This window comes from Rhipicephalus sanguineus, chromosome 1 (assembly GCF_013339695.2).
Source record: "Rhipicephalus sanguineus isolate Rsan-2018 chromosome 1, BIME_Rsan_1.4, whole genome shotgun sequence".
Taxonomy (NCBI): domain Eukaryota; kingdom Metazoa; phylum Arthropoda; class Arachnida; order Ixodida; family Ixodidae; genus Rhipicephalus; species Rhipicephalus sanguineus.
The window spans coordinates 99686551-99701840 of NC_051176.1; the positions used below are offsets into that span (position 1 = coordinate 99686551).

Here is a 15290-nt window from a genome sequence, read left to right on the forward strand (position 1 = left end):
GTGCGAAGGTGGGCGTGTTGGAGTGAGCAAGGTGATGCCGTACGTATATAATACAGCCCATAAACACAATAAACGCCCTAGTGTACCTTATTTGCGATGGACGACGCTGTATGTCATTGTGGTGTTGGTGTTGTGCAGCAAATGTGGGATCACTGGTTCAATCATAGCCGCAGAGGTCGCAATGCAAAGGGATGGAAATCCGAATACCCTTTGATTTTGGTGCATGTTATATAAAACCCATGTTGCATAAATTAAATTGGGGTGCCCTATTCCCCCCCCCCCCCCCCCGTTTCACATACCCACAAACACACCGGCGTACCTCGTAATCAGGATGTTGTCTTGGCACGTTAAATCCCGGAATTTAATTAATTTGCTATCTCTCTTGCCTCCGGCACAGTTCTAGAGCGTATTTCTGTGCGTTTTCGGGCTTAATTAGTTGTCGTCAGCAGACGACTAGTTATTGTGTGACCGCAAATGAAGCAAGTTGGGGATATATGATGCTTGTAAAAAGCACTCGCGAAATGAATTAAAAGTCTAGACTGCAGCGTTGCATATTAACCAGTAAGAATATTAAAACGCAGGAAGCGGACACACTTATTTCATTATTCGTTTCTTTTTTTCGCTTTCGTGGATCTCAGCCGATCACAGCTCGAGCTTGGGTCCGTATGTAAGTTGTTAAAGATAGATTTGGCTTAACATTCCACTAATAATTCAGCGATCCGGCCGGAGATTATAGTGGGCCGTTGCCTGAGTCAATGTCGACGACATAGAAGAACGGAAAGTCGTCAACCAGATGACGGCACTGCGGTTCAGTAAAGAATATCTGTCAGCTGCACTGCTCCTGAAACAGTTTCCCTCAATCATACAATGTCCCGTCAACTCGCCTCCCACGCGAACGGCGTTGTTACCGCCAATAACATGTTGCGTAGAGGCATGAGAGTGGGCCAAGCATATTGAATGTAAGAACAGCTCAAGAAACAAGCACTGGCGAAGAACACGCACATAGCGCTGTGTGTGTGTTCTTCGCCAGTGCTTGCCTGTTGCGTTGTTCTTAAATTCATTATGTGCTACCAAGATGCCCAAGCTTCCACCGTTCAAGGGCCAAGCAGTCACCGTAGCGTACTCTCGTAACTGGAGCGCCCTACCTACCCTAAACTAGAGAGCAGTCACGTAACGTTCAAGGAACCGAAGAGTTCGTTTTCTTCGTTTTCGAGAGTATATTTCTGGCCTTGTTGGTCTGGCATATTCAGTGTTAAGCGTAGAAGTGATATGACCTGGACGGGACAGGAAGGAACACACACACAAACGTTCATTTTCCTTCGCGTCATGGATCGAAATGTACTGATCAGAGTCTGAGTCAGAGTGGTAGTTGGTCATGGCCTGACTAATCACGCGGAGACTGCTGAAACAGGGGCGTAGCCAGAAATATTTTTCAGGGAGGGGGGGGGGGTTAAACCATACTTTATGTATTATTCGTGCGTGCGTTTGTATGTGGGCGTGTATATATACACACGCAAAAGTGAAAAATTTCGGGCTCTATGAGCTACTAATACTTTCAGCAAACAAATAATTTCAGGAACAGTGCAGCCCTAGCTACGCCCCTGCGCTGAAATATCGAAATCGCGATTCGGACAAATCATGCAAGCTCAAGGTAACCATTCGCTTTTCAAGAGTTCCACCTCCCTTAGGACGAAGACTAGGGTTCTTTAACCTTGAACAATATCCCCACCCCCCACCCCTTCTTTTCCAAAACGTTGCAACGTCGCGTTTCCTGGCGAACTTAAACCATCCCTGTAGATCTATGGTCGAGACACTGGAAGCCAGCCTTTAGCCAACTCTTGTATGAAGCGCCACATCTTGGGTGTCTCAGAAATCTCTATGCCAGCAGTTTGCGTCTTGCACCGTCGGGCGGTACTGCAGTCACTAGAGGCAGCACAGACACAGAGGGAGGGCGCGTCAACGAACGAGACGACTCGAAGGTTCCCCGGAAATAAAAGAAAACGCATCGAAGACAACAAACAATCACCGCGCGACAAGGAAAGTTCCGCGCGAAGCGTGCCTCTACAGAGGAAAAACAAAAACAAAGCAAAAACGGGTCATGGCTGTTCGTGCATAGAGTAACAGAAAATGACAAGAGTGGACACACGAGCCTATAAGCGGCGGAGCTACGCAGCTTCACGCCAGCCGTTAGACGGCAGCACGTCACTCCCTGTTTCCAAGAGAACGCGCGTACTAGTTATCCACTGCAGTACCTTTTCTGGTTCACGATACATCTACTTGTCTTTGTCAGACTATGTGGCTGCGGCAGTGGCTTCCGCTGGCTCGTAGTGCGGCTCTAAATCCGTCTTTATCATCTGCGATTGGACAGTTCGAAATCATCGATTGGTAGCTGTCATGACCATATATGGTCAGGGATTGCCGGCATGGCAAGACGACGCGGCATGAGCGGCGACGCATGTGAAATTCGCTGGGATCGTCTGCCGGGAACTCACTCTGTTTGGCGGCTGCTTGGTAAGAACGCCTTCATTAGGTTCTTTTTTCCCTTCATTACTTTGCAATGTATTTGTCGCTACAGCTTTAAGTTGACATTTGACGCACTTTGTGTTTTAGCGCCGAAAGCTTCTTTCTGCTTCACGCTTCGCGTATGATGCTCGTGAACTGCTTTGCATTAAGAAATAGCAACTTGAAATGCTGTGCAGCACGTTAGCGAAGAAATCGTTTCTTGGCGCCAAAAATGAGTCGCCGCTTGCGTCGTAAGGTTTTCTTTGTGCATTCAATGCCGTTACACGCAGTTCTAATTCACTGCATGGGTGTGCAAACGTGTGAAAGAGTGCAGTTGTGCTTAGAATCGTTATTTGTGGTATTCACAGTTTGCTTGACGCCTATGTTAAGAGCCGAATAAGAGAGAACTTGAGAAATGAGAACTGTGTTCGTTGGCCGTGGCTACGACGTAATATTCTCGTTAAATACTGCCTCAGTAGTTCATGCACCGAAGGTTGCTTTGTGTTCACTGCGGCAACTGCTTGAGACTGTTTTTCGCGAAAGGGCGCTGAGAAGTGCGTCGGAGACAATTTGCGCGAAGGCCAGAGAAAATACGGTAAACTTTTTTCTCTTTTTCCAGGTCATGCCGTCCGGAGTCAAGTACTACGGCAGCTACTGCTGCGCTGCGTGGTGCAACGACTAAGTGGTTCAGGATTCCGCGAGACGACAGGTAGCCCTTCGCACCTTTCCAAGACGTAATTTTGAAGTTGTGGTTGTCATTAGCTAACTATCAAAGTATGTCCGTATCTTTCGCACTATTTTGCCGTTCAGCTAGTTAGTGTTTGGATGGTCATACATATTCTTCATTCACTTAAATCGAGTGGCCCCTTTTCTCTCTGAAGTCCCCTTTTCCTCTGTGATGCTAATGCTGTCTTCTGCACATTTATTGTATTGTAGGAATTTTCTAAATATCGCCTATTTATTCCTACTGTGCAATTTCTCAACATGTGGCAGCTGTCTTGCATTGTGCAGTGCACCCATCTTTTGTATGTGCTTAGTGAGAATGTGACTTGAAATAAATGTTTCGTCTCTCCCAACGATTGTCATGTCTGCATAAACAATGGCATTGTGTGCTCGCCGCTCTGGCGGTGTGGCTTACACGAAGCTACTTATGCATGCAAGTAACGCGTTAAAAGAAAAAAAATATATATATATATAACCCCCGAGACAATCACACGAACAAAAGTGGTCTCGGGGGCCGTGTAATTTTACCTATAGCTAAATAATGGCCTCTGAGATTCGCATTTTTAATTTTTTTTTGCGATTTCCGATCTCTGAGGCGGCTGTTAGGATTCCCCACATCCGTTTGGTGCGCTGCGAACCCAAATCAGCCGCAGGGGCCTACGGGAGTGTCCTCTCTTAACCTTTTTTATATTACTCTATGGTTCGTGATCGCGGGACTTGCGCGCGATTGTATTAACACTCTTCGCGAGCGGCCCCGACGTCGAAGACGTAGTACGAACGTAGGTAGGGAGGACAAAATAAAATATGGTATACGTGAGTCTTGGCAACGTATGTTATCAAATAATTTTAGTCGCGATGTCGCGCGTAACCTACCTTCTGTGCTGTGCTCAGATGAGCGTTTGTAACGTTTGTTTAAAGCAACAAAGCCCTGAAATGTGCAGTTAAGCTGAATTTCCTGCGTTTCATACAGGCAGCACGAGTTCTTGAAATAAATGCAATAAGTAATTAAATTTTGGAATTTTGCGTGCCCACATCACCAACTGATTATGGGCCTCGCCGTTGTTGGAGGCTCCCTATTAGTTTTGACCACTTTGTAATTTTCTTTTATTTTTCATTTATGTTTATTTTTTTTCATTCTTCATCTGAATTATCTTTCAATTTATGACTTCCCAGTTTCAAATAAAACAACAAATAATTTCTGCTACGTTTTTCGTGGCTTTCTTCTGTATTGGCTTCCTGTTGTTGTGATAAAGAAGAAATTGTACTCCTCGGGTTCACCCCTCCCTCCATATCTTTTTTTTCTTGGTCACTCAATATCTGCCTGTAGGACAAACAAAATCCGAAAATTCGACTTTTACGTACTGAAACGCTAGTGTCAAAAGATTCAGCGACACAACCCTAATTTTTTTTTTGTCATTCAGGCGGTGCATCTTCTTGCGCGACAACGTAAGACCCCACAATGCTCTGTCAGTCTGGGAATATCTTGTAAACAATGCACTGCTGTTCTAACCACATATACCCGTTTCAGCCGACATATTCCCGTGCATGTGAAATCTGTCTTTGTTACCGTGTATGAAATTGCCGGTGCAAAAGGAGCGTCTTTTCACCGGCAATTTTTTACCGGGAGCGCAGTAATATAAACCGCTTTGTATAATGGGCCGAACAGCACCGTGCATGAACCACTGTCTGACAGGACAATACTTTACAGAAAGACCGGATAGTTTAATTTTTATGTTGACTGCATGATTTTTACAAGCTCAGTCCAGAAAATTATCTGCCGGAAATTATATTAAAGAATTTTTGCAGTACCTTTTTTTTTTTACAGTTTGTCTAAAACTTGACCACAATTTTTTCAGGAGCACCAACAAGTCTACTGTTAGGAAAAGTTGCAAAACCATGATTGATATATATATAGACGTTTTACCTCGAAAAGCAGGACTGGCGAGTACACCTTATAATCGACGGAGAATGGTCTTAACCACCTGGTATCGTTTCCTGTGCACTTAAACTTAAGCGCACGAGAGGTTTTTAATTTCACTGTAGCGAAGCGTTGGAAGCCTGTAATGGGTCGCCCTCTCGAGCGCTTACTAGTGGGTCGTCCTCTTCCGCTCTTCTCGGACAGCACGCTCCTCGCGCTCAGAGTCGGCCCCGCCTTGACTGTCGCAGTCGTGTATCGTCGCCGAGTGCCCGCTAATAAACGTATTTATATCACCACCATTGGAAAATCACCTTCCACAACCGGTAAGAGTGGGGCGATGTGACACGCGCTTATACATTTCGCAACATCGCTAAGACGTCAAGCGCATGACGCCAACGAAGTCTAGTTCTGTTTACTAGTGACCTCCTGTTTTTCAGGATCAAGTTAAAAATAAAAAAAGAAAAGGTTCTTGAACACGAGGCAAGAGAAAGATAGATCTTTATTAAGTACCTTTTCCTTCTTAGTTATACAGTGAGCAGCTTTGAAACACTGAGACTAGCCAAGGAAATTTGGCCTCGTACACCAGCACAAAATAGAACAGGAAGATAAGGCATGAGTCAACCTAACAGCAGTCGCCCCTTGCGCACAGTGTTGAGTTGCATTTTGCTTGAAACGAGCAATAAGCAATCAGAACTGACCCGAAAGAGGTGGGTTCAATCCCGACCGCGGTGGTGGCATTTCGATGGAGGCGAAATGCTAGAGGTCCGGGTTCATTGATTTTGGTGCACGCTAAATAACCCTATCGGTTATCGAAATTTCGGGACACCTCCACTACGGTGTGCCTCGTAATCGTATCTTGATTTTTGCACCGAAAATCGCAGATACCATTATTATTATTATGATTATTATCATTAGCAACCAGAGCAGCTGATTGTTATGCTAATTAGACGTAACGACACTTCTCTTCCAAGTTTTCTGGACACTCTTCAGTGACAACTGGAATTTTACCCAACATAACAAACCATTTCGTGCTGTTTTAGTAAGTAGTTGTGTATTATTTAATTATTATTCTGATAAGAGCACACATAATTCCGATACAAAGGAAACTGAAGCCTCCAATCTTGTCAAAGTAAATTAGATTGTCTGGCTTTTACATTTGCGCGAAGCGGTAGCTAGTACGTCACCGATATCTCTCCGATTTCTACATGTGGGGAGGGTTATTCTGCTACGCTTTATCTTTTATATTGTTTTTCATTCTATGTATGTGGTTTCTACGTTAAGGCGTCCACTGACCGTTCTTTGTTATCGCGGACGGGCAACTAATACACGCTTTTCCCGCGCATCTCGCTCATAATAAAGTGTCTAATGTTTATGCATAAATATGAGGCAGGCCCGTAGCCAGGAATTTTTTTCGGGGGTGTGGGGGGGGGGGGGGCACTTGCTGTAAACCTTGACTTTTTGAGAAACACACCTACTTTTATTATTTATTTTTGGTAAAAACACCTACTTCACCAAATTTTCGGGGGGGGGGGGGGTGCGCCCCCCCCCCCCCCCGGCTACGGGCCTGATATGAGGGACTTGTGACCCAGTATGATGCTCGCAATTATACCATAATAATCGTTTTTAAACACATTGCGAATACTCAGATGAAGCTACGCGACGAATTTCTCAAAAACTTGTCACCTGTATCCATTGGCGAAAAAAAAATATCCTTTGCCGGTAGAACCAAAATCCTCTAACGTAAGAATCATTCGCTAGAGAAAGTTCTAGCCAACCCTGGCGTTGGTCGTATCGTTACCGAAGGCGGACAACCAATGAGAAATAAACCTTCTTACAAACAGAAAACATGTTGAATGTGGTCCTTGAAGGCTGCATTATGTAATTTCTCAGCATTCAAATCAATGCGAGGCAATTAAATTGACAGTGAACTTACAGTACAACCTTGAATTGATGCATGACTGCTTGATGAATACCATCGTCAATATATATGATTGCATTTGTGTTCGGTTGTACTTTCAATTTTAACACATTAAGCAAGGCATGTCACCTCTCTTTGTGCTTCTACCTTCACGGCGAATGAGGAAGTACTGTTATCCCCAACGTGTGTCACTATAAGCTCATACACTAAGCGCGTCCGCGTGAAGTCGGGCAGCGTAAACGCAACCCTGATTACGCAACAGTGTCACGATCTTACTTGTGTGAGCACGTGGCAGGACTACATCTGACCTTGGTTCTCGCCGTCCCATATGTACTCCGTGTCTTCACATTCCGCTCGCTGGCGCACATACCTTCCATTGTGACAGATACAGCTAGCAGCGTTAGGCTGTCGCCAGTCTTCGCACTACCGGGTGCGTCGGTCACCATGAAGCCATTTCGTGCGACCTTTTACACAAGGGTGTGTTTTTAATGAAGCTAAACGTTTCAACACCTTCGTATTGTATATAATGCGTAGCGACTGCAGCGCGTCTGCCACCGAAAGGATACTCTTGTAGCCAGAATGTCTGCTCATGGAGGGGAGTTGGGCGTGTTGGTACATAATTTCAAAATACTGCAGCGCAATAAACAGACAAGGACACGTGCGGCCTTTCGCTTAACATGCAGAAGGGGTAGTATACGAAATTCCTTTATGGTGAGGAAAGTGTACATTGGCCAATCCGGGAAATGCGTAAATGATAGGTTAAGCGAGCATGCTAACGATGTGAAAAATGCGCGTGTAGGAAAATACTTTGGAGGATTTCTAGCTAGCCATTGTTTAAAGAGCCAGGATTGCTCGCCCGACCTGGAACACACTTCCGTAGTCAAGAAAAATAGAATACGCGTGACGCAAGAAATAGCTGAAGCCGAGCGAATTTACAATCTCCGCGAGACCTGCGTTAGTGAATTGCCTCTAGAACGCTTTCCGATATAGAGCCATTTGCGGCGCCTTTGCTGAGGTTGCCTTGCTGTACCGGACAGCGTCCACATATATGTGCAAATTCTAAATAAGCGTTGCTGGAAGTCCAGCGCTCGTCCTCGTTGTCTCGTTTCGTCCTTGTCTGTTTATTGCGCTGCAGTATTTTGAAATGTCTCCTGGTTTATATCCCGTCTTCGAGGAATTATTTACTCAGCACCAGGGTCCACATGCTACACGTAAATATTTATGAGCTGTCGTGCGATGCATCTCGCGTCCTCAGTGTTGACGTAGGAAATGGAGAACAGAAGGGGACGTTAACATGGCGTGGGCGTGCGTCATAGCTGCTTGTCTGGTCAAGCTTCAACTCACGGCATGATGTACGCACACCAGTCATACCGCTGTCACAGCGTCTTGCTAGCAGGCTACGCGCGTTGCGTATGGGGGCCCGAATCTACCCCCTCGGTCATGACATTTAGACGTGCACTTACACTGCGTCTCTGGGGTGCCCTCTCCCGTAATTCAAGGCGGGTGCTCGCTACAGAGATTTTGCAGCCTGATTTAACCGACTGTGCGCGTTGTAAACCTCGGAAACGGAGTGAATCAAAACGCGTCACTCTCGACAAGAATAACGTAGTCGGCATGAAGGAAGTAAAAAAGATGGGGCACCATTTGACAACTAAACGTATTCGACCTGTCTCTTTGCCTGGAAGTAGCCGGTATTCAGACTGTTTTCAGCAATTCACCATGTCTGCCAACGTTCCTAAGGTCACTCGTTAAGCGGGAGTAAGAAGTGACGTAAGCTGTAATGACGCCTGTTCAGCTGTCCACACTCATCCTTTGTTCGGGGCACCATCCATGCTTCGGAATGGAAGCCCAGACAACAATGGGGAACGGAACCGACGCGTGCTGCGAGTCACGTACAGGAGCCTGCGTGCCAGACGCGTCTGATCTTTCCTCTACGGCTGGCACTTGGAGCCGTCTCGCTTGGAGGAGACAGACAGAAGCATGCTAGTAAATATATTACCTTATATCTGGATGTCTTAAATTACAACGAGTTTACCAAATTCAGTCAAAACGCGCTGCCAATATCGAGTAAAATGCCAGAAATGTTCTTAGGCAAAAAGTCATGGTTACGTGAAGTTCAGTTGATACAAAAAAGAGGCTTGTTTACCGTTGTATTGTTCTAATAATTCTTTTCTGAACTTGGAGTTCGGTCAACCGACGAGTTTGTAAATCGGGGGAGAAATTAAGGAAGGAGAGGAAGAAAAGTGCATTAGAGTATCTGGCTTGTTGACTCTTCAGGACAGATATGAAGGGAACTGGTAGGGAAAAAAATGAGAAGGAAAAAAAAAGGAAAAGAATGCATATATGTCCGCACAAATAGGAGGAAGGTACCTGACTGTGCGTTAAGCTAACAATGCAGTCTCGGCGCATAAAAAAAATGAACACACACCAGTAATATTAATATCTGCGGTTTGACGTCCCAAAACCACGACATGATTATGAGGAACGCCGTAGTGCAGGGCTCCGGAAATTTCGACTACCTGGGGTTTTAATGTGCACCTAAATTAAAGTACACGGGTCTCAAACATTTTTTCGCCTCCATCGAAAATGCAGCCGCCGCGGCCGGGATTCGATCCCGCGACCTTCGGGTCAGCAATCAAGCGCCATAACCACTAGACCACCGCGGCGGGGCAACACACACCAGTGCCGTTAGAGCAACATGGGCTCCGTTTGGTTGAAGACAGGGTGCAAGGATTCTGTTTTCCGTAGAGGGATGGATGTTAAGCTTGTCGAGCCTACTGCATAGCGTTGCTGTTTGTTCGCTCAGCCGAGAATGAGGTGCAATCACGAGGAACAGGTGCAAATAACCTTAAGTGCTCCAGATAAAACTAAAGCTCCACTCTCGGTCTCATGAGAAGCGCACATCATCTGACCCAGCACATTTTCTTTCTTTTTTAGCTTTTTGTTGAAAGCCCCAAGCAATCTCGACGCTGTTCCTTTTTACTGCGGCTTTAGTATTATTGTGTTTCTAAAAGCAGAGATGCCGGGGCCCTAATTGATTATTCGTTTGTTTTGACGTATAGGCTCCACAGGCTGCATAGGTTAATTGTTAAGTGTGAGTAATTTGCACGCAGCAGCAACATGTGCCAACTGCAAGTGGCAAGCTTTCTAAAATATTTCTGCACAAGGAGCGAAGAAAGCACTACCGAAGTTTCTGGCTCCCCTTTTCAGCGTATTAAATATATTTTCGTGCAAAAAAGCTTGCTACAAGATCACCTGGAAAAGTAATATTACATCACATGTGCATTGTTTTAAACGCGTGGCTGCTACGGTGACGAATATATGGAGCACTTCGATCACTAACACCCCTGAAAGATTAAGTGCTACCTCAAGTTCACCCCTAAAGTTACCTACACGAGCGCTTTTTTTTTTTTTTGCATTCGTTTCCGGCGTACTTTGCCCCTTGCAACCGGGGTTGAACCAGCAAATTTATAGCCTACAAAAAATTTTTCGCAGCCTACAAAAAAATTGAGAAAGCTCATCGTGACAGTAATATGTGTTTATTTGCAACCATCAACACGCATCACCGAATCATCCCTAGTTCGTTTTATGGAAAAGGCCAGGGACCAGTACTCACCTGCGGAGGTTTCATTGCCGACAATACCACATGGTCGATTCCACGAAAGATCGAAAAAGGGTGTATATTTGATGTTTCCGATTTTCCTGATAATTTTGTATGTTGTGCACATATGATTGCACAGCATGAAATGGCAGTTCGTTTTCAAATAAAAATTTTTCTCAACACAGCAAAATTCGACAAGTGTCGCCGGTTGACGACGACCATTTTACGAAGAATGCGTTTTCGTAACTTCGGAACCATGCTGGCAGCTACTCAAGCTATATATTACAAATATCTTTCTTTTTGGCGGAAGTAGAAGTAAAGAGGAAATAGCTCTTATCATTTCACGGAATTCTGAGTAAATTATGTATTTTTAAAAATTCACGAAAAACGCTGCGTTTTTGAAAATCAGTCAAATTTGGGACGCTATGGCTACTTCTGTGAACATCTTAGCTTCTTCATATTTGCAGTATGAATAGGCCTTTATGTGAGTAATGAACCTCTGCATTTGTATTTCTCTAATAATTTTCAAAGTAGTAAATTTTCATGCTCGAAACACCAAAAAGAGAAAAGTGCTCCTCCATTCAAAAATCCATAATAAAAAAAACCCAATCTCAATTTTCTTCAAAGTCCCCCAAAATGTTCTCAAAGGACTGCAGAATGATATTATGAAAAAACATGTTGCATCATTTTTATTAGAACAAAAGCAGAACATGTCAAACATTGTGTTTCTAGAGCGTGGTGGCCACTGCGTAAAGGACATCTCTAGTAACAAGAAAATACAGTAACACGTCTTTTTTCTTCTCTGATCTTCGCTAAACAGCAGTAATGATCTATTGTTGGAAAGTGGGAACTGTTTTGTAAAGAAAAAAAAAAGATCGTTCCAATTAAATGCATTTGCGGCACCACTTACATTCCTCGTCGACGGGCAGCACGGACATTTTCATTCCTCTAGATAATTTTTCTTTAGTAAATGCGCTTATATAAAAGTAACGATGCTAAACGCGAAATATGTGTAGCTGAGTCGATCATGCATTGTAAGAATGTGAGAAATCGCAAATGGCGGCAGTGGTGAACGGCGAGTACCGCAGTGCAACCTATGCACAGCAGCCACACATTGTTTGCCAGGCTTTGTCGCTATGCACGAGAAAAAGCTGGGGTGTCGATTGCGTTGGTTACACGATACATTTTTCACCGCTCGTCGCTCTCCCGCCCGGTCTCTGGATCCGCACCGTGCGGATCGTGTGGCCCGCGCTACAAGCACTCGTGTAAACGGAGTAGCATGCGTTAGGCGGACAGGTGCAAAGGGCGGCGCGATGGACGCCCGCCTGAGCAGAGGACAGCAACGAGTACGGCTGTGCCAGTCAGCCAAACACCACCTGAGATAGAAGTTAAGCATCCAAATTGTGCTTCACTTTGATGCGATCACTATCCTACGCTCTGAAGGTGGCTATGGGTAGGCGTTATAGCCATGGCCGAGATTTTGTACGGACTGCCTCATGGTGCACAAAAAGAAAATTCCGCTGCAGCAGAATTTTCGTTACGTGGAAGATATCGGATCGAGACTCTTTTGCGGAGGGTCATGAAGCAGGATGCGCGCTCAATTCAAGAGGGAAACCAGATCTGCCAGCACTCCTTCAAGAGAAAGAAGGATATGCAAAACAAAGCAGATGCAATGCAAACAAACCGTGTTTTGTCCGTGGCCAGAACTGCTGCCACCAATCTTCACGTAATCGATTCTTTTTAAACTCTGCATTGATCACATAAGGTTTGACAACGTACACATTTGGGCCAACAAAAACCACACCTCTTGGCGACCGCTCTCCAGAAATTCATTTCCATTCATGAAGAGACCTTGGCTTTTATACCAACCTCCCAATTCTGGCGCACCACATCATCATAAGAGACGCATGGAGGGAATGCGTTCTTTAGCACTCAAGATATGAATTATACTCAACTGAAATAGATGAAAGAAAAGGAGGCTACAACTTAAAGTGCATACTGTGGACTGAGGGATGTCTAACACTGGCGTGAAGTCGCAAACCACGCGAATGCATTTAATTGGAACGGTCTTTTTCTTTACAAAACAGTTCCCAATTTCCGACCATAGATCATAACTGTTGTTTAGCGAAGCTCAGAAAAGAAAAACGACGTGTTACTGTATTTTCTTGTTACTAGAGATGTCCTTTGCGCAGTAGCCACCACGCTCTGGAAACACAATGTTTGACATTTTCTGCTTTTGTGGTAATAAAATGATGCAACATGTTTTTTCATAATATCATTCTGCAGTCCTTTGAGAACATTTTGGGGGACTTTGAACAAAATTGAGATTGGGTTTTTTTTATTATAGATTTTTGAATGGAGGAGCACTTTTCTCTTTTTGGTGTTTCGAGCATGAACATTTACTACTTTGAAAATTATTAGAGAAATACAAATGCAGACGTTCATTATTCACATAAAGGCCTATTCATACTGCAAATATGAACAAGCTAAGATGTTCACAGAAGTAGCCATAGCGTCCCAAATTTGACTGATTTTCAAAAACGCAGCGTTTTTCGTGAATTTTTAAAAATACATAATTTACTCAGAATTCCATGAAATGATAAGAGCTATTTCCTCTTCACTTCTATTTCCGCCAAAAAGAAAGATATTTGTAATATATAGCTTCAGTGGCTGCCAGCATGATTGCGAATTTACGAAAACGCACTCTTCGTAAAATGGTCGTCGTCAACCGGCGACACTTGTCGAATTTTCCTGTGTTGAAAAAAAAATTTATTTGAAAACGAACTGCGATTTCGTGCTGTGCAGTCATATGTGCACAACATACAAAATTATCAGGAAAATCGGAAACATCAAATATACAACCTTTTTCGATCTTTCGTGGAATCGACCACATGAGGCAGTACTCACAGATTCCCGTGGGGGATCACTTTAAAAAACAATTGATAAACGTGGTCCTGTTATATTGAATGATGAATCAGTCACGTTTTTAAAGGATTATGATTGTGTCAGCTGTCTAGATCTCGTTATAGCTTCTCCTGACATTGCGCGAGATATGAGCTGGTGTACAGACCTTGAAACACGAGGGAGCGACCATTATCGAGTTTTCATGCAACAACCGTGAATGCAAGCGCCAACAAAAATATTCACCTCAAATCTAACAAACTGACAACTCTTTCGTGAATAGGCTGGACGTGACTTAGAAGGAGTTAATGAATTGGATACATTCATGTCCTGCATTCGAAGCACTTACTCCCGTGTGACAAGGTTTACAGCCGCTCCAGAGGGGTCAGTCGAGTGTAGATGCAGACTATGAACGCCTTCGAGCGATTAGACGACGAGCAGAACGTCATTATTGCCGCACTGGAAGGCTGGAAGATTACAAGGAGAGCCAGGCCACACGCGTCAAATGCAAAACCGGCACATGCAAAAGTTGGGCCAGAAAAGATGCCGTGATTTCTGCACCTTACCGACCCCATTTACCCCGCTTCCGAAAATCTGGTAAATAATCACTGCTTTAAGCCGTCCAGTATTCCATCGATGTCCCTTCAGAGCATTGGTCATAACTCTTGGATTATCCGAACGTGCTGTTGCTCATGAGTTTTGTTCAATTTTGAGTGGAACGGGGCAACTTGTTCAGAATACGACTACACTATCTAATTCCGCTGAGAAGCAAATCCAAGATGCTTGCGGATTCCCGCCTGCTCAAAAGGATAACACGTATTCTCTGCTAGAGGTACGTACTACTTTATCATAACTCGTGTAAGAACAGCAACTGGCCAAGACAAGGTGTCGCACAGCGTTCTGAAAAATCTCGGTTCCAACGGGACGCCGTTTCTTCTGGGACATATAACAAAATGTGGACGAAGGCGTACGTTCCTTCGTGTTGGAAGTTCGCGAAAATTGTGCCGCTGCTCAAACGCCGTAAATCACCGCTATCTCTTGACTAATTTCGTCCAGTCAGCCTCACTAGCTGCATATCTAAAATCGTGGAAAACATGATTGACATCAGGTTAATGGCAGTGGTGGATTGAAGCTAACAACACTCTTCCAGAACAGGTGACTGGCTTCAGACGACGACGATGTTCTATCGTCGTCGTCTGTTCCATCTCATGTTCCACCTCATGTTCCATCTCATGTTCCATCTCAAGTTCCACATTTGTGGAACATGAGATGAACTCTGAAATGCAGATTTCTCACGCCATATCTGTAGTTCTGCCGTTCACGACAAAGAAAGTGAATAACTTAAAACTTTTTGTGGACGGCCAGAAAATTGAAATCACACGTAAGCATCACTTCTTTCATGTTACTTTAGACCACCAACTCAGATGGAATCGTTATATAGCCGAGCTTAAAAAATCAAGTCAACAGTACCATAAATGTTCTCCGTCGCGTAGCGGGAACATAGTGAGCGGAACGTCGGCGTCACTACTCCACGTCCATTGAGCTCTTATCCGACAGAAGATTGCCTACTCCACGCCAGTTCTGCATTGCATATCTCAAACATCTCTACACCGACTTCACGCGTATGTCTGGGGTTTCCGCAGGCAGCGTCAAGTTCCCTGACAGTAGCGAAGGCAAGAGAACCCAACTTTAATGTGATTCGAAATGTGGAGACCTGTCGGCATCTC

The 15290-nt window shown here is 44.5% G+C and overlaps 1 protein-coding gene across 1 annotated transcript in view; it reads left to right on the top strand.

The window, feature by feature from the left end:
• The window catches only part of LOC119394404 (cytochrome P450 4V2), a 42318-nt gene that overhangs the window by 13172 nt on the left and 13856 nt on the right, over positions 1-15290 (top strand). The window lies entirely within an intron of this gene.